The sequence below is a fragment of the Chenopodium album genome, chromosome 23 (assembly GCF_948465745.1).
Source record: "Chenopodium album chromosome 23, dcCheAlbu1.1, whole genome shotgun sequence".
Taxonomy (NCBI): Eukaryota; Viridiplantae; Streptophyta; class Magnoliopsida; order Caryophyllales; family Amaranthaceae; genus Chenopodium; species Chenopodium album.
Genome location: NC_137856.1, coordinates 27,015,801 through 27,036,357, shown reverse-complemented (window position 1 = coordinate 27,036,357; position 20,557 = coordinate 27,015,801). Strand labels below are relative to the sequence as shown.

Genomic DNA, 20,557 nt, shown 5'->3' with positions numbered 1-20,557 from the left:
AAATTGCTACATCATGAATAAATTGTTAGTAACTTCAATAAAAATAAATCAAATTGAAATAATTAAATTAAATAAAAGTAGAGTTGATTTGGTCCAAACCCTCAGTTAATTATACCTTTCACGCCTTGGTTTCAGTATAGAACTTCGGGTATTATATGGACTCCTTGGAGTGCTTAGAGGAATTATTATGGAAGAATAAGAAAGCTAGAAATTAGGTTAAAGAGGGAGAAGAGAATGATTTTAGGTGTAAGGTGAGACAGAATGATACTTGGTGGAAAAGAGAGGAAGAAAGAAGGACTTGATCAAGCTTGTTGATGATTGAAAAAGGGGAGATATGACCTCTATTTATAGGGAAAAAAGAGGGGGTCGAATCAAGAAAAGATAAGAATTCGAATCGGATAAAACTCTTGCGATAGACAGCAGTTTTTACGGTTTTTGTTTTTATCATATCTTTTGATCCAGAAATTGGAATAAGATGAATAAGATATCGTTGGAAAGCTCTTGAAGTCTACTTTCTAACCCAATTAGAATAAGATTAAAATATTTTGTAGAATAAAAGATATAGCCGAAATAGTGGGACGGTGTCAGTTTTGGATAGAGTTTCGTATTTCTTTTATATCTTTTTCGTTATAGATCGGAATTAATATTATAATATATCATTGGAAAGATAATTTCAAGAGCTATCCAACCATTTAAGAATCAGATAAAAACTATGTAGCACGGAAATAATATCTGTCAATCTTTGAACGTCTTTCAATTCGAATAGAATTACTAGAGGAGTTTTATTTTATTTCAAACTCTTTAATCTTATCTTTTCAAAAAGGATAATTAGGATCTTTTAGAAGCTTATAGAAGCTTCCAATTAATCCTAATTGGATTAGGAATGAGATTAAATCCTTTGGACCCTCCACATGATCATTGGGTCGTAGGTAAGGTGGGCTTAGGTTCGGTTTGGACTCAGTTTAGTATTTTGGCCATAACTTATTCGTTATAACTCGGATTTGGTCTTATAATATATCGTTGGAAAGCTCTTTTAAAGCCCCATCCAAATATTTAATCATTGGACCCAAATTATGGACCAAAATAAACTGATATAAGCGTTTTTATAAAAAGGACACGAAATGAATTATTTTGGGTTTAAAGGCACGAAATGAGGAAAATAAGTTATGATTTGGGAAAATGGGCTATGAATTGGATTGGTTTATGAAATGTATTGAATATGAACCTGGATTTAAGCACTCTAAAGATTACATACTCAACTCGACCAATAATGGCGGTGAAAAGTTGTTCATCATCGGGTTTGGTTTTGGGGAGACATTTTTAGGTGTCTACAGTGGTATTTTCAATTTTGGCAACAATAGTTGGTGGTAATTATCAAAATTTCAATATATTAGGAAATTAAATTGTAATCACACTAGATTTTGTAGTTAAAAGAGAATAATTTTAGGAAACAAAACTATAAAAATCATTTACATCGATTGATTTTTTATTTTTTTTGAAAGGATCGATCATTAAGTATTCGTAATAGAGGACTTATATCTATTAAGGATATTGACTACTAATACTCCTTCCGTTTTTAAATACTTGTTTCACTTTTTTTTTGCGGCTGTTTTTAAATACTTGTTCCATTTCCTTATTTGGAAAACTTATATAATATTTAATTTATTTTTCTCAACTAGTGGACCCAATTTTATTACTTTTAGATTCTCTCTCCTGACCCCATTTATCTTCCACCAACCCCACTATCTCCATATTTTAATATTTTCTCCAATTTCTCCTAAAACTCTGCGCATATAGAAATGGAACAAGTATTTAAAAACGGAGGGAGTATTAATTATTTTTTCTTTTTTTTTTGGACAAAGGCTGAAAAGAATAGCACTAAGGGCATGTTCTGATTGACTAAACTGAACTTATTGGAGCTGAACTGAATGTTTTATGAGAGAAGGAAATTAAGAACTGAACTGAACTGAACTTATTAGAACAGAACTGAACTGAAAATAATTTAAAGAGAACAGACCCTAAAACAAACTACAACACATTACTACTAAAGCAAATTAAATGCACTGCAGCCTCCCCTGCAATTTGGTGAGCCCGATGGACTCGTTGCCCGTTCGCCTTGTAAATACTACAGTGGTGAAAATCGGTCCCTAGTAATTTAATCTTCGGACTCAGCCAAAGTAAATTGATGTCCCCGCCGCCGTCACCGCTTAGTAGATGAGTGACCAGATTATAAGAATTTGTAAACATAGTGAGCGATTAGATATTGGCATTTGAAGCCCATTGTAAGCCTTACAGACACGCCAAAGCTTCCGCGTGCAAAGAAGAAGTGCGGAATCTAGAGAGGATCTATATTGTCGAGGCACCAACCCAAACTTGTTCTTCTTGTGTCTTTGAATCACGAATCATCAATTAGTATTTCTCTCGAGTCCTAGCCAGCATAAGCTGTCCCTAAGTGTGCCACATAAATTCCAAGTGGAGCCAAACCATCAAAACTAGTAGTAGAGGGCACATTCTCCAAAGTTGATTCCTCATCGAAAAAGATACTATGAGCTTGTAGGATATCCAATATTTACAATTGGCTTGAGTGAACCAGGAGAGAAAACCTTGTTATTCCTAAATAACCAAAGCCATTAGAGAGTACCTATGAAGGTACTAATATGAGGACTCTAAATCCCATCCAGACTAATAAAAAGTCGGATATGATATGGGGGTTACTAAATGCCAATATAGAATTACTTATGCTGCGGTATTGAATGAACGTATCTACCCTATAAATTCAATGTTTGACCTCATTCAATTTTCTCACCAATCATGCCCCTTCCACCACCATCACCCTAGACACCATAGGCCGTGAATTTTACCTCCGACGTGCACCACGAAGGTCGTCGAAATCATCTAATTTTCTCACCACCTAGCACACCAAATCAACCGGAAAAGCAAGAGGCTGACGACAATGGAATCGCGGCGTGGGAAGGGGGCTCGTTTGCCGGGAAACTGACAGGCTAAAGTCGTATCACCTAATCAAAAATAATTACCTAAGTCCACTAGCTTAAGCAGATAGGGAAGTAGGGTCGAATCCACAGGGAAACAAGTCTTTCTACTCCTAATTAATTAATATAGTCTAAATTATTAGAGTAACCAATATTTGTTGTGATTAATAACTATACTACGAAGATTATAAGTAAAGAGAATAGTTAGGAAGAAATCAAATATTAAAAGGCCTAGGGCATAGGTTCACTAATAAACAATATTCCAGGGTAAAACATAATAGTCAATCATCAATGCATCAATTAATCAGATCGTAAAGGGCTTTCGCTACGTATTACAATCACAGAATTAATTTACCGGTATTAAATCTCATCTCTCAAATCTCGACCTAACCATTTATAAATTAATCTGCCTATTGAAACTAAGCATAAACATCAATTCTCATCTCTCGAATCTCGAATCAATATTGCTAAACTCATATAATTAAGCCTGGCCAAATCTAATTGCATAGCATTTAAACAATCAATAGGAAATCAATTAAGCATTAATAATCAACAATCATAAAATTACCCCTTCATATTATTTATTAGATCCCCATAAACCCTAGAGGGAAAACTACTCAGACATAATCAAAACTAAGCAAAACATAATAATTAAACAAGACATGAAGGAAAATATAATGAATAAAATACTGAGATTAATTAAGAGAGAAATCGTACCAAGACGGCGGAATTACAATAGAGTTGAGGAACAAGAAAGAAAATAAAAGTCTAGAGAGAGAAAGTTAAGTAGAGAGAAGGAAGAGAATAAAAACTAGAGTAAGTAATAATGAAGAAGTCTAATCTTGCCTAATAAAATTACATTAATACTAAGCAAGAATTATTCGCTAAAACAAAACTGAACGGAAATCACTAATCCCCTAATAACTTCACGCGCCCGGTCGGGCAAGGGGCCGCCCGACCGGGCCCGCCTTTTTTCTTCTCTAGAGGTTTCTCGCCCCCGTCCGGGCGCGTCTCCGGGCGGACTGTTGCCTCGCCCCGCCCGGCCGGGCGCGCCTTCGGGCGGAACACCTGGTCCGGGCAGCTTCTCTTGGGAAACCAAAACCTCGATTGGGCCTCTTTTCCTCGGCCCAATCCGAGTTTCCTCCTTGGATCTTCATACTCGAGCCCTTAATCACCGATTTGATATCTCCAATCGGTCTTGGGATATTGAACTGGGTCGCGGTCTTCCAACACTTGTAGATGCTCCTCGAAAAACCCGGGAAAATGCTCCAAGTACGCAGATTCCTACAAAACTCAAGCAAAACTACCAAAGCACTGGAAAACACAAATTAGTAATAAAAGTGGCTCGTAGGAGCCAAAAACACTACTAATTACGACCAAGGGACGGGGATAAATATATATATGAAATGAACACATTAAACTCCCCCAAGCCAAACCTTTGCTTGTCCCTAAGCAAAGAGCTCCTCTATGAACAATAAAAACATGCCCCACCCCAATATAAAAATCAAGCAAAAACGATTCAAGGCAAATCAAGTGAACATGCTTCAAAATCAACCAATCCTATCCATCTAATCACCCTTCCTCCCAAACAATTGTCAAGTAGAGCAAACCATAAGAGCATATAGAATTCAAGACTAGTGCTCACACACTCAACTCTCATTTATGTGGCGAGTAAAAGATGTACTCAATCGCTCTCCATCCCAACCCCTTTAATGTGAACAATGCCCTCCCAAACTCATAACACTCGTGTGTTTAAAAAGACATACACTCAACCTAATAGTCGACTCGGAGTATGTCAAGTCATAACTTGCATTGATAAACAACACTTTCATATTTACACAACTCTATGCACAAGGTCCAAAGGTCTTTTAAAGCTTGTAATGTAAGGCTAGGGTAAAAGGGTAGGATAAATTTGGGAATATGTGAGAGAAAAGCCTTGCTAAAAGGGAGCCATATCCTAATAAACCCATGACCAAAGATAATGATCATAATCATCTCCAACAAAACTAACTCCAACACAAATCCACCAAATATACTCCAATCAAAAAAATCAATCCCAAAACTTACAAAATTCACTCATAAAAATATGATAATATGGAACAAGAGTGAATAACAAACTTTGAACTCAAACTCAAATATTTACAATGAAACTCAATTTTTCTTTCTTTTGATAAACCTTCACTTAGATAATTTGAACATGAAACTTTTTTTCTTTTTGCTCTTTTTTTTCTTTCATTTTTTTTTTCTCCTTTTTTTTCTAGAAGTTCACCTTTTTTTTTTTTTTTATATTCTCACTTTTTTTTCTTGAACTTCTTCTTTTTCTTTTCCATCACACTTTTATTTTTCAAATATATATACACAATAAAACTCATCAAAACAAAAATATGATCAAGAACAAATAACTTCTCGAACCCACCCAAATTGTGCAAATAATGTGCACACTACAAACTCCCTCACCTCACTCACTAATAGCTCCCCCAAGCCAAGCTTGGGACTAGTAACCAATGGGGCAAACATGGCTTGTAATGTGGCTAAAAACAATAAAAAGTCAAGGCAACAACATGGGTAGCAAGAAGGGAACAAATGTATCTAAATAAATCTGAAGGCTACCTAAAGAACAAATGCCTTCGTCCTCCACATGTGCATAATATTGAGTCATGAAACACTATTCATAGTTGCAAATCAATACTCAAATTCATTGGCATACCAGGAACTAATCACACATTCCTAACCAAATCAACTAGTCAAGCACTATATTCACAAGCAGTTGGGCAAAATTGACGCATGTTTAGGAATCCAAGTAACTAAACTTCAAATCATGATAAACAAATCCACAATGCTCAAAATCAAATACCAAGAATAAAAACAACTTTTCTCAAGTATGGGGCACAGGGAAGCATGATTTACAGTTCATCGGTTCGTATTTTTTTTATTTTTTTTATTTTTCAATTTTTTTGTATTTTTCATATAAGGAAAGCAATAAACTAATCTAAAAAGCAATACATCTAAACTAACAAAACACACCAAAAATAAACAAAAAGGAAGAAGAAAATATATACCAAATCCAAAAATCTCCCCCAAGCCAAGATCGGACAATGTCCTCATTGGCTCGAAAGTAGCCCAACTGGCTACTTATCCTCATCCTGGTCCATCCGAGAGGACCCACCTGCTCCACCACTGGAACCTGCACCATCTGCACCAAAGGAGCTACCACCAAAATAGTTAGCATGAAAAGTCCCCCCCCGGCGGTCCCCAAAAAGGTATGTCCTGGCCGTACCCATGGAACGAAGAATAGTCTGTGTAAATACCATGGGCAGTGGGATCCCTATCGTATCCCTGAGGTGAGAGCTGGAACCAGTCTGGGTAAACATCATCGTCGGGAATGTTGCCCCGACGAGCGTAATCATCATAAATAGGGTAGAGCCCCCTACCCTGGTTCCTCTATAGGTAGCTTAGCCTATGGTCGACAGAACCAATCATCTGTCTGAACTCGGTCTGGGTCTGCTCTATGCAACATATGGCCTGGCCAATACTCTGCAAGTCCCAAACTAGGTCAGAGTCACCGTGAGGGACGGAATAGGACTGTCGGGGTGGTGATGGTGGCTGTGGAATGGGCTGAACTATATGCTGTGGCTGGGCCTGGGCCTGCTGTGGATCCTCACCCCTAGCATGGGCAACTAACAGGGCATAAGTGTAGGATTCTTGCCTTGGGGGAAAGGCGGTCAGGTCTGGGTTGGGCAAAGGAAAAATGGGCAAGGGTTGTTTAGTCCCTGTCCTAATGCACCAATGGGTGACCTGGTTCTCGTCTACCCGCAACCACCCAAGCTCCTCAAGGTACCTAGAGGTAATGTAGGTGTCGGGTCCCATGTTAGTCATGCGGTGGGGTCCACTCTCTACAAAACCGACCTTCTTGATGGTTATCCTAGTGATAATGCCACCAAGACGGATGGGGGTAGTGTGGTGGTTGCTGGCCGTAGCATGCCTACCTAGGTGGTGGATGATATACCGGGCTATGTTCAATTTCTCATACCCAAACATGTAATGGCCAATTACAGCTAGTTCATTGGTCTGACAGTTATGGGGTTCATTCCTACCTAAGAAACATACACCGGCAAATCTTTGCCACATGTTAGGGACGGGGTGGTGAATAGGCCTAGCACTAGCATGTTGTGCAGAAACATGAGAAATGCCAGTCAAAGCTAAATACACATCCTCCATTTAAACTCAGCATTCCATTGCCTATTTAATTCGGGTTCTAGTTCAAACAATTTACAAAATTCCACAAAAGAAAGAGTGATATTTCTATTATTAAGCCTAAAAATTAATTTTGGACCACTTTTATGGTTTTAAATGACAGGAGAAGACAAGAATTCATAGGTTAATTCACGGTATGTCGAATAATGCATATCTACAAATTTACGCATACCAATATCATTCAAAAATCTCCTAACAAAACCATAAATGCCTAAAGCTTCTAAAGTAGGGCGGTGTAACCACCGTGAAGGGATTACCTCGCGTCCGTATAGCACCTCGAGCTTCTCCCGTTGTTCTGCCGTCGCGATCTTGATCGTCGGCCATTGGGGAAGTTGGAGCGCCGGGTCGTATTGCTGGGAAGAACTAGAGCTACCCCCGAGCAGACTTCGAGCCCTGCCGCCATTAGTGGTGGTCGGAAAATAACTTTTTGTGGAAACTGAAAAAATTTGATATAGGAATGTAGGGGATGAAAAGAGGAGTAAGAATATGTAAAAAGTTTTGGATTTGGGTGAGAAATGGAGGAGAAATCTTAGAGAGAAGTTAGAGAGTTTAAGGTTTTTAGAGAGAGGAAAAATGGTGGAAATATGAAAGAAAGAAGAAAATGAGAAAGGAAGGAGGAAGAGGAAGAAGAAAAAGGGACGGAGAAGATGTCGCGCCCGGTCGGGCATAGGGCTGCCCGATCGGGCGATCTTGTTGTTAGGTTTGTATCGTGCTCGCGCCCGGTCGGGCGGTGAATCGCCCGATCGGGCGATCTGTTGCCCCCCTTCATACTTCTTCTCGCGCCCGATCGGGCGGTGAGTCGCCTGATCGGGCGATCTTGTTGCCCTAACCTAACCCTTTCCCGCGCCCGGGTGGGGCACCATCCCGCCCGGTCGGGCCAATTTTAAGTCCGTATACGTCAACTCTCGCGCCCGGCCGGGCGTTCCTTTGCCCGGTCGGGCCAATTTCAAGCTTTTCCAACCCTTACTCTCGCGCCCGGTCGGGCGGTGAGTCGCCCGATCGGGCGAAGCTTCGCCCTACCGGGCCCGAGAGCAAAGTTAGTCGACCTAACTTTCTTCAAATTTTCACTAACTCGCTCTTTTCCTGTAATCTATACCAAAAACTCATAAAACTCATTAGATTCCCTCCTCTCATAAGAAAAAGAAGAAAAAGAAAAATAAAAACAAGGAAAAATACGGGTTGCCTCCCGCAAAGCGCTGGTTTATCTAGGTCCCGCACGACCTTCTTACCATAGTTTTCTCAAGGTGAGCTGGAACTAGTCAGGTGTAGTAGTTCAACTGCACCAATCGTAGCCCCGTCATGATAAATCTTAAGCCTCTGACCATTTACCTTGAACTCATTACCATGCTCATCAAACAACTCTACAGAACCGAACTTGTTGGCCCTTTTTACAGTGAAAGGACCCGACCACCTTGACTTCAACTTTCCTGGGAACAGTTTAAGCCTAGAGTTGAACAACAACACCTTATCACCCTCTTTGAATTCTCTCGGAAGGATCATCTTGTCGTGCCATCTCCTAGTCTTCTCCTTGTAGACTCGCGCACTATCATAGGCCATCAACCTAAACTCATCAAGTTGGTTAAGTTGTAGAAGCCTCTTTTCTCCCGCTAGCTTAGCATCCAAATTGAGCTCCTTAATTACCCAATATGCCTTGTACTCTAACTCCACCGGAAGATGACATGCTTTACCATACACAAGTCTATAGGGAGTGGTACCTATAGGGGTCTTAAATGCGGTTCTATATGCCCAAAGGGTGTCATCCAACTTATCGCTCCAATCTTTCCTAGATTTTGCTACCACCTTCTCTAAGATGACCTTAATCTCGCGATTAGACACTTCGACTTGGCCACTAGTTTGGGGATGGTAGGCTAGCCCTGTCCTATGGTAAACACCATACTTCTTTAGGAGGGTATCTAACTTCCGCTCATGAAAGTGGGATCCTCCGTCACTGATTATGGCTCTAGGCACTCCAAATCTAGGAAAAATAGTTTTCTTGAAAAGCCTATGGACCACCTTGGCATCATTGGTAGGAGTGGCAATGGCTTCTACCCACTTGGATACATAATCTACGGCGACTAGTATATAACGGTTCCCTCTAGAAGAAGGGAACGGTCCCATGTAATCAACACCCCAAACATCAAAAATTTCAACTTCCAAAATCCCAGTTTGAGGCATCCATGCCGCCACGAGATGTTGCCAGTCCTCTGGCAAGAGTCACAAGCCTGCACAAAAATGTTAGCATCCTTGAACATGGTGGGCCAATAGAATCCTGACTCATTTATCTTGGCCACTGTTTTAGAGGGACCATGATGTCCTCCATAAGGTGAAGTATGGCAGCTAGTAAGAATACCATGTACCTCCCATTCGGGAACACACCTGCGAAATAATCCATCTGCACACTCACGAAACAAAAAAGGATCATCCCAAAAATAATGTTTAACATCATACAGGAATTTCTTTTTTTGTTGGTAGGGCAAGTCAAGAGGTAGAGTACCACCCACTAAATAATTTGCAAAATCGGCGTACCAGGGGTGTTGCTCTACAACTGCATACAGGTTGTCATCAGGGAATGAATCATCTATATGGAGGAAATCCTTACCCTCATCATACCTGGTTCGTGACAAGTGATCTGCCACAACGTTCTCTGCACCCTTTTTGTCCCTTATTTCAATGTTGAAATCCTGGAGCAAGAGAACCCACCGGAGTAGCCTAGGCTTTGATTCAGCTTTAGCTATGAAGTACTTTAAAGCTGCATGGTCAGTAAAAACAATAACTTTAGAACCAACTAGATATGATCTAAATTTTTCTAAAGCATAAATGACAGCTAAAAACTCCTTCTCCGTGGTGGCATAATTGACTTGAGCCTCATCCAAAGTTTTACTAGCATAGTAGATAGCATGTAAAACTTTGTCCTTCCTCTGTCCAAGCACGGCTCCTAGAGCAAAATCGCTTGCATCACACATGATCTCGAAAGGAAGATTCCAATCGGGAGCACATATGATGGGTGCCGATATCAAAGCCTGCTTAATCCTGTTGAAAGACTCAAGACACTCGTCAGTAAAAACAAAAGGGGCATCCTTAAGCAAAAGTTGAGTCAGTGGTTTAGCAATTTTAGAAAAATCTTTGATAAAACGGCGATAAAACCCCGCATGACCCAAGAAACTCCTAACTCCCTTAACATTTACTGGGGGAGGTAATTGCTCAATCACTGAAATCTTAGCTTTGTCTACCTGTATGCCCTTATCAGATACAATGTGACCCAGGACTACTCCCTCTGTCACCATAAAGTGACATTTCTCCCAATTTAAAACCAAGTTGCATTCTTCACATCTTTTCAGGATTTTAGCTAAATTAATTAGACATGAATCAAATGAAGAACCATAGACACTAAAATCATCCATAAAGACTTCCATGATAGACTCTATGAAATCAGAAAATATGCTCATCATGCAACGTTGAAAAGTAGCAGGTGCATTACATAAACCAAAAGGCATTCTACGATATGCAAAAGTGCCATAAGGGCATGTAAATGTAGTCTTTTCCTGATCTTCAGGGTGGATCGGAATTTGGAAAAATCCCGAATACCCATCCAAATAGCAAAAGAACTTATGGTTATCTAACCTCTCAAGCATTTGATCAATAAAGGGGAGAGGGAAATGGTCCTTTTTAGTGGCGACATTTAATCTACAATAATCAATGCACATACGCCACCCTGTAACAGTTCTAGTGGGAATTAATTCATTTTTGTCATTTTTAATCACTGTCATCCCACCCTTCTTAGGAACCACCTGTACAGGATTTACCCATTTGGAGTTAGAAATAGGATAGATAATACCTGCATCAAGTAATTTCATAACCTCTTTCTTGACCACCTCTTGCATATTGGGATTCAACCTCCTCTGGGGTTGAATGCAGGGCTTGTAGTTGTCCTCTAAGTGTATCCTGTGCATACAAAAATCTGGGCTTATACCCTTGAGATCATCAATACTGTACCCTATTGCCCTTTTATGGGTTCGGAGAACCTCTAGAAGTTGGGAAGTTTGTGGGTCATCAAGTGCAGTACTAATGATTACAGGGTGCATTTCCTGCTCATCAAGAAAACATATTTTAAAAGAGAAGGGAGAGGTTTTAGTTCAGGTTTCTTTACCTCTGCAGGTTTCGATTCCTGAACTAATTTTACTACCTTCGTATTCTCTTTGTCATCAAGTTCTTCTATGGCAAGAGCTTTCTCAATAATATCCACCTCCAGTACTAATGATTACAGGGTGCATTTCCTGCTCATCAAGAAAAACATATTTTAAAAGAGAAGGGAGAGGTTTTAGTTCAGGTTTCTTTACCTCTGCAGGTTTCGATTCCTGAACTAATTTTACTACCTTCGTATTCTCTTTGTCATCAAGTTCTTCTATGGCAAGAGCTTTCTCAATAATATCCACCTCCTTGCTCCAGACACTCGCATCACCTGCAGACAAATTACCACAAAGTATTTCTTCCAAGGGATCCCTTGCAAGAATCCGTGTCAAGCTATCATCACAAATATCATCCATTATATCAATAGCATCAATCAAACAACAGTTTTCCTCAAGCATAGGACCTTTTAAAACCTTCCCTAAATTAAAAGTAATATTATCATCACCAACAGATAGGGTTAGTTTACCATTTTTAACATCTATAATGGCTCCTACAGTATGGAGAAAAGACCTACCTAATATAATGGGTATTTGTGTATCCTCAGCCATGTCTAAAACAACAAAATCAACAGGGATGAAAAATTTACCAACTCTAACAGGGACGTCCTCTAAAATACCTAGGGGATATTTAACAGAACGGTCTGCCATTTGCAAAGTAATATTAGTAATTTTTAATTCACCCATATTCAATTTAGAACAGATAGACGATGGCATTACACTAACAGAAGCACCCAAATCACATAATGCTTTATCTATGAAGACATTACCAATACGACAAGGGATAGAAAAACTACCAGGATCCTTTAATTTAGGGGGAGATTTATTTTGTAACAATGCACTACACTCCTCAGTAAAAGCTACAGTTTCTACCTCATTAAAGGCCCTCTTCCTAGTCAAAATATCTTTCATAAATTTAGCATATGAAGGAACCTGTGTAATAAGTTCAGTAAAAGGAACCGTTACCTGCAAATTTTTAACAACCTTCAGAAACTTACCAAACTGCTTGTCCAACTTAGTTTTTAGTTGGCGATTAGGGAATGGTAATTTGATAACTGGTGGTGCTTCCCTACTCTTCCCCTGGGGTGCATCCTTCCCTGAGGTTGTACCCTGCAATGAATCATCAAAAATATTAGCATCAGGAATTTTACCCTGCAGCCCTGCAGGGGAAATTGGTACAACGGAATCAGGATTAGCAATATTAGTGAATTCAAGTTCATCCTCTTTGGGCATCTGGGGCCCATCGTAGTGTGAACCACTCCTTAGGGTGATTGCATTAGCATGATCCGTAGGTTGAATTCCCTGCGCTGGTAAAGCTCCCTGCTGACGAGATTGAAGGGTAGAGGACAATTGTGCTATTTGGGTGTCCATGACTTTATTATGGGCTATAATAGAGTCAATCTGTTGGTCTCTACTCTCCATATGTTTTTGCATACTGGTCAGCATTGCCCTAATTTCTGATAAAGCAGGGTCAGAAGATGTAGTAGGGGGTTGTGATGGGGGTTTCTGGTTAGCATGAGGGTGGTAATATTTCTGCTGTGGAGGGGGTGCTTGTTGTGGTTGTTGTGGGGGTGGAGGATTTTGAACATTAGTGCTACGGTAAGATAGGTAGGGATGGTTCTGGTAGCCAGGATCGTAGGAATTGGAGTATGGGTTATTTTGCTTGTAGGTTTGAAAAGCATTAACTTGCTCCATTGAACTCCTGCAATCTTGTTCATAATGACCTACACTTCCACAATTTTCACAGAAAGCATCATTAGCATTATTAGAAACAGCAGAAACATTAGCAACAGAATTAGGATTGTTAGTAGTAAGGTTATCTAGTTTCTGACAAATAAAAGTAAGCTGGGATTGCAATAAAGTTACTGAATCAACATGATGTTTGCCCTTGTTAGCCTAGCATTCCCATATTGGGAATTATGGATTGCCATATCTTCAATAACCTGACATGCATCATCAACATTTAAATTCATAAATCTACCGCTAGCTGCGGAGTCTAAAATTGTCCTAGATGCATTTCCTAAACCATTGTAAAAAGCTTGAATCAACTGCCACTTTGCCAAATTGTGGTGGGGACACTCCCTCTGCAGATCCTTGAATCTTTCCCAAGCTTCATATAATGCTTCATCTGTCTCTTGGGCAAAATTCTGGATAGTGCTTCTCAATACAACTGTTTTCTTTACAGGGTAATATTTATTATAAAAATTCAACGCAAGAGTCTCCCAGTTAGTAATACCAAGTGCAGCTCTATTCAAACCATTAAACCATAATTTAGCTTTTCCACATAAAGAAAAAGGAAAAAAATCTCCCTGATTTGATCCTGCATTACCCCATTCTGCCTAATAGTATTGCAGTATTGACAGAAATCTGCAATGTGAAGATTAGGATCTTCACCCTTTGCTCCACTGAATTGCTTTCTTTCTATCATCGTTATGAACTGGGGCTTGATCTCGAACTGGACTCCCTCGAGATCGGGCGTAGGAGAAAGATGTGGAAAATCCGTCAGCGATGGTTGCGAATAATCGCTAAGCTTGCGAGGTGGAGGTGGTGGTGGTGTACCCATCTCTAGTTCTGAATCAGAAGAATGCTTTGAATCACTAGAAGTAGGTAATGGATTTCTAGTAATATTATTACTCCCAGAACCTGCTAGGATCTGCCTATAAAAATTCTTCTGTCTATGAAACGAGCGTTCGATCTCAGGATCGAAAGGAATGTAACCTGATCTGGAACACCTGGGCATAAACAAAGAACTAAAAACACAGATATTAGAACTACCTCAAAGAACTAATGTCCTTTGAGGCAAAAGGGAAAAATAATCTAAACTACAAAAAACAATTAGAAATAAAAATAAAATCGTTTCCCCGGCAACGGCGCCAAATTTTGACAAGCTAAAGTCGTATCACCTAATCAAAAATAATTACCTAAGTCCATTAGCTTAAGCAGATAGGGAAGTAGGGTCGAATCCACAGGGAAACAAGTCTTTCTACTCCTAATTAATTAATATAGTCTAAATTATTAGAGTAACCAATATTTGTTGTGATTAATAACTATACTACGAAGATTATGAGTAAAGAGAATAGTTAGGAAGAAATCAAATATTAAAAGGCCTAGGGCATAGGTTCACTAATAAACAATATTCCAGGGTAAAACATAATAGTCAATCATCAATGCATCAATTAATCAGGTCATAAAGGGCTTTTGCTACGTATTACAATCACAGAATTAATTTACCGGTATTAAATCTCATCTCTCGAATCTCGACCTAACCATTTATAAATTAATCTGCCTATTGAAACTAATCCTAAACATCATTCTCATCTCTCGAATCTCGAATCAATATTGCTAAACTCATACAATTAAACCTGGCCAAATCTAATTGCATAGCATTTAAACAATCAATAGGAAATCAATTAAGCATTAATAATTAACAATCATAAAATTACCCCTTCATATTATTTATTAGATCCCCGTAAACCCTAGAGAGAAAACTACTCAGACATAATTAAAACTAAGCAAAACATAATAATTAAACAAGACATGAAGGAAAATAGAATGAATAAAATACTGAGATTAATTAAGAGAGAAATCGTACCAAGACGGCGGAATTACAATAGAGTTGAGGAACAAGAAAGAAAATAAAAGTCTAGAGAGAGAAAGTTAAGTAGAGAGAAGGAAGAGAATAAAAATTAGAGTAAGTAATAATGAAGAAGTCTAATCTTGCCTAATAAAATTACATTAATACTAAGCAAGAATTATTCGCTAAAACAAAACTGAACGGAAATCACTAATCCCCTAATAACTACACGCGCCCGGTCTGGCAAGGGGTCGCCCGACCGGGCCCGCCTTTTTTCTTCTCTATAGGTTTCTCGCGCCCGTCCAGGCGCGTCTCCGGGCGGACTGTTGCCTCGCCCCGCCCGCCCGGGCGCGCCTTCGGGCGGAGCACCTGGTCCGGGCAGCTTCTCTTGGGCCACCAAAACCTCGATTGGGCCTCTTTTCCTCGGCCCAATCCGAGTTTCCTCCTTGGATCTTCATACTCGAGCCCTTAATCACCGATTTGATATCTCCAATCGGTCTTGGGCTATTGAACTGGGTCGCGGTCTTCCAACACTTGTAGATGCTCCTCGAAAAACCCGGGAAAATGCTCCAAGTACGCAGATTCCTACAAAACTCAAGCAAAACTACCAAATCACTGGAAAACACAAATTAGTAATAAAAGTGGCTCGTAGGAGCCAAAAACACTACTAATTACGACCAAGGGACGGGGATAAATATATATATGAAATGAACACATCAGAAACGCGAGGAAATCGTCGGCCAATTCAACGGTAAGTTTTTTTTTATATAATTTTCACGTTGTTTGCATAGTCGCATGTTATATGCGATTATACCGCGGCATAGTCGCATATAGCATACGACTAAGCCACGGTGCAGTCGCATATAAAGCTGTTAAAAGTTGACCCAACCCGAAATACGACCCTAACTCGACCCTAACCCTAACCCGTCTGACCCCGAAAAAAATACTGACCCGAACCCGACCTAACCCGACCTGAAACCAACCCTAGACCTGAGTTGACCCGAGTATTTGAGACCCGAACCCGACCATGAACCGACCTAGATTGGACCCGACCCGAATGTGACCGGTAAATTATTGACCTGAACCGACTCGAACCCGAGAATGACCCAAACCCGATTTAACTGGGTAAAACCCGAATTCAACCCGACCTCACTACTAGAAAACAGGCCATTTCCGACGGAAAAATTCCGTCGGAACAACCCTGAAATCCGTCGGAAAACACGTTTCCGACGGAATTTCCGTCGGAACTGGTTGTCGGAAAACGCTTTGTAGGAAAAAGGTGCCTTTTTCGTCGGAAATTCCGTCGGAAACACTTTTCCGACGGATTTCCGACGAAATTTTCCGTCGACGGTGGTAATTCCGGTGCCGGAAAAATCCGTCGTGAATTTCCTACGGAATTTCCGTCGGAAAATGCTTTTAAAAAAAACAAAAAAAAAAAAACGCACAGCCACCCCGTACCACCGCCGCAAGCCGTCACCCCACACCACCTATCCCTACCTCACACAACAAGCCAAACCCTCACCACACCCACACCCAACCCCATCCACCGTATCACCATCCCACACCATAACCAGATCTACAACCACCACCGCCACAACCACCTACCTAATCAGACTACCCATCTACAACCACCACCGCCACAACCACCTACCTAACCAGATCTACCACCCCACCACCCACATAAATCACCACCGCCACCACCGAAAATCATCACAAATCAGAAATTAACAAAAAAAAAGAAAAAAAATTAAAATCCACCCCCAAGCCCCCAAACACGATCTCCAACAGCCATGAGCCACCACCCACCACCATAAATTGTAAAAAAAATCCGATAAAACAACAAATAACATCAAAATTGAAAAAAACGAAATACATACCTAAATTAGACCACATATAACCTCGAAATTGGGTTTAAGAGGCCAAATTCGACCATAAAAACTCTAGATCTAGAGTTTTCATGGTCGAATTTGACCCAAAAACCTTTGTTTTACGCAGGAAGAGAGAGAGTAAGGGCGAAAAAGATGAATATTATTTCTTGTTGATGTTGATGCCGGCGATGGCGGTGTTGATGTTGGTGTTGTTCGTTGTTCTTTGTTGATGTTGTTGGTTTGTGTTCGTTGGCGACTATGGTGGGAATTTGAGGGGAAAGTAGAACAGATTCGAGATAGAGAAGGAGAACGCGAGTGAGATTCAGAATCGAAAGAGAAGGAGTAAGATTCAGAGGAGTGATAGAGAAGGAGAACGGAGGAGTGAGATTCAGAGTGAAAGAAGAGAGAGAAGGAGAAGAGAGAGAAGGAGAAGAGAAGAGGAAAGATAAGGAGGAGAAGAGAAGAGGCGGAAAAGAGAAGAGGAAAGATAAGGAGGAGAAGAGAAGAGGCGGAAAAAAGGAGGAGTGTTTAGGGTTTCTAGGGTTGTTTTTTTTTTAAAAAAAAAAAAAAATCCCGACGGAAATTCCGTTGGAAATTTCCGACGGACTAAAAATCCGTCGGAAAAAGTAATTTCCAACGGAAATATCCGTCGGAAAGCCCATATATTACGACGGATTTTTATTCCGTCGGAAATTTCCGACGGATTTCCGACGAATTTTTAAAATTCGTCGGAAATATCCGACGGAATTAAAATCCGTCAAAAAATTCGATATTTCCGACGGAATATTGGGTCCGTCGGAAGCAGTCCGTCGGAATTCAGCTATTTTCTAGTAGTGCCTGTTACTAACCCGACCCGAGTTTAACCCGACCCGTTCCTAACCCGACTCGAATTTATACCCGACCTGTTACAAACCCGACCCGAAATCAACCCGACTTGTTTTTGACCCGGCCCAAATTCAACCCGACTTGTTATTGACCCGAACCGAATTTAAACTCGACCTATTACTAACCCGAATTTTAGGATTTAGGAATTTTAAGGATAAAAAAAGTACTCCGTATTGAGTATTGAGTTTCAGGCTTTTTTCAATTTATTAACATGGATTCCAATTATAAAACAAAAGTGGCTTTTCTCATCTTACTTGAATTATCTCTTACATAATCCTTGTAAAAGAAAAACTGAAATGGAAAGCAGCCAAAAAAAAAAATTAAACAAAAAAATAAAAAATACAGGGGACCCAGACAATAGCAGGTCTTTCTCATCTTACTTGACTTATCTTTTTATTATTATTATTATTATTATTATTTTTAAGGGAATTTAAATTTTATTAATCACTTGTCTATTTAATATTTTGTTAGAAAATGATTTAAATTACGTAACTTAATTTGGAGTTTTAAATAAATTTAAAAAAATTAAAAAAATGTAACTGGACCCAATATGACCCGACCTGATATCAAACTTAAACCCATATTAATCCAATATTTGATACCCGAATTCGAACATGACCCGACTTGATTATTATAACCCGAGAATAAAAAGACTTGAAAAGGACCGATCTAATTATAACTCGAAATTTTTTTACTTGAACCACACCCGAGACCGACTTGGAAATGACCCGACATGATTATAACCCGCAAATTATTGATTTGCCAATTTGAACTCGAGAATGACCAGAAAATTTTAAATGACCCAACTTGATTGTAACCCGCAAATTATTAACTAAACCCGACTTGAACCCAAGAATGATCCGACTTGGAAATGACCCGATTATAACTCGCAAGTTTTTGACTTGAACCGAACCCGACCCGACTTAATTATAACCCGCAAATTATTGACTTGAATAGAACCCGACTCAAACCCGATAATGACCCGACTTGGAAATGACCCGACTTGATTATGACCCGCAAATTATTGACTTGAACCGAACCCAACTCAAACCCGATAATGAGCCGACCTGATTATAACCCGAAAATAATTGACTTGAACCGAACCAGACTCGAACCCGAACATGACCCTAACTCATTTAAAACCGTAAAAACCCGAATTTAACCCGAATTGTTTTTCACCCGACCCGAATGTAACCCAACCTTTTATTGACCTGACCTAAACCCGACATGAAGCCGAAAAGATGTATTACCCGACGTAACCCGACTCAAGCATGACCCAACCCGAACCCGACCCACATAGGTCCCGACACAACCACAGTGTAAATGTGACTACACCGTGGTGGAGTCGCATATTGCATGCGACTATGGTTTTTTTTAAAATTTTGAATTTAAATTTCTAATTACGGTTGTAATTTATTTTTAAAAAAAATTTCGAATTTGCATTAGTAAATTAATTTAAATTCTTGGTTAATATGTAATTAGCAATATAATTTGAATTATGGACTTATGGTGATCTTTTTTTTTTCGTAAAAAAAAAAATTGATTTGAATTTAATTTTGTTTAATATATAATAAGTAATAAAATTTTTATTTAGTAATAGTAATAACTTGTTAATAATAATTAATAAATGTAATGTTAGTTAGTTGTAAATTTAATTTTTTCATTAATATTTTTTTTGGTGCAAATTTTTTCATTAATATGCAATTACTGTTATGTTATTTGCAAATATAATTGTGGTTACTAATTACGTAGTAGTAAATTTTATCTTGACATTGGCTTTTAATTTGTAAATATTTAGGATTATGTTGTTTTACAAAAATGTTTTCAATGGTATATTGTTTAATAGTAAAATTTTTAGTTAAATTAATTGAAATAATAATAATTTTTTTAGAATTATGAATATAATAATCTGAAATTTTATTATTATATTAAATAGCGACAAGGTTGAAAATCGATTGCGGCGAATGATATGTTGACTGGCTCGAGGCCACGACACACTTGAGCCCGAAACATCGATGCCTCTGTTAGGAGAGAAAGGGATGCTACACGATTAGGAAAGACTGTTGTTGTTCATGGTGCTTCTGATGATGCATTTGTTCCTTATGACAGACGAGCTAGTGAGTCTGAGGAGATGGTGATGGAGAAGTTTGAGGGTAATTATGATCAAAGTGGTGTGCATGATAATATTAATGACACATCAGGTGTAGTGGTAGGTACAAGGGCTAGATGACTTACTAATAAACGTCAAAGACAAGTTGATGATGATTCTTGGATATTGAAGCAGAACATGCCCGGTGGGCCACTAGACCAGGTACAATGGAAATTGAAAAAAAAAGCCCAACATATACCTAACTCGACGGCGTCGAAGGTTTGTCATTCACTCGTTCCCACTAAGGTCCTGTTCTTTTGAGCTTCTGGGCAGAGCAAAGCAAAGCAGAGCAGAGCAGATTGAAGCAGAGCAGAGCAGATTGAAGCAGAGCAGAGCATAGCAAAGCAGAGCAGATTTTTTTATTATTATTATTATTATTATTATCATTATTATTATTATTATTATTATTATCATTACTACTACTACTACTACTACTACTACTACTACTATTAATATTATTAAATAATAATATTACTAAATATATATTAATGATTAATACTACTATTACTATTACTAAATATTAATTATTATTATTATTATTAATATTAATATTATTAAATATTAATTTCTACAACTACTACTACTACTACTACTACTACTACTACTACTATTAATATTATTAAATAATAATATTACTAAATATTAATGATTAC

General features: G+C 39.0%; 1 non-coding gene across 1 annotated transcript; it reads left to right on the top strand.

Annotated features, from left to right (window-relative positions):
• Nucleotides 1-13,489: 13,489 nt before the first annotated feature.
• Nucleotides 13,490-13,596, top strand: LOC145609855 (small nucleolar RNA R71). The gene has a single exon (XR_014106131.1). It is a non-coding gene; the product is annotated as a small nucleolar RNA R71 (small nucleolar RNA).
• Nucleotides 13,597-20,557: the final 6,961 nt, after the last annotated feature.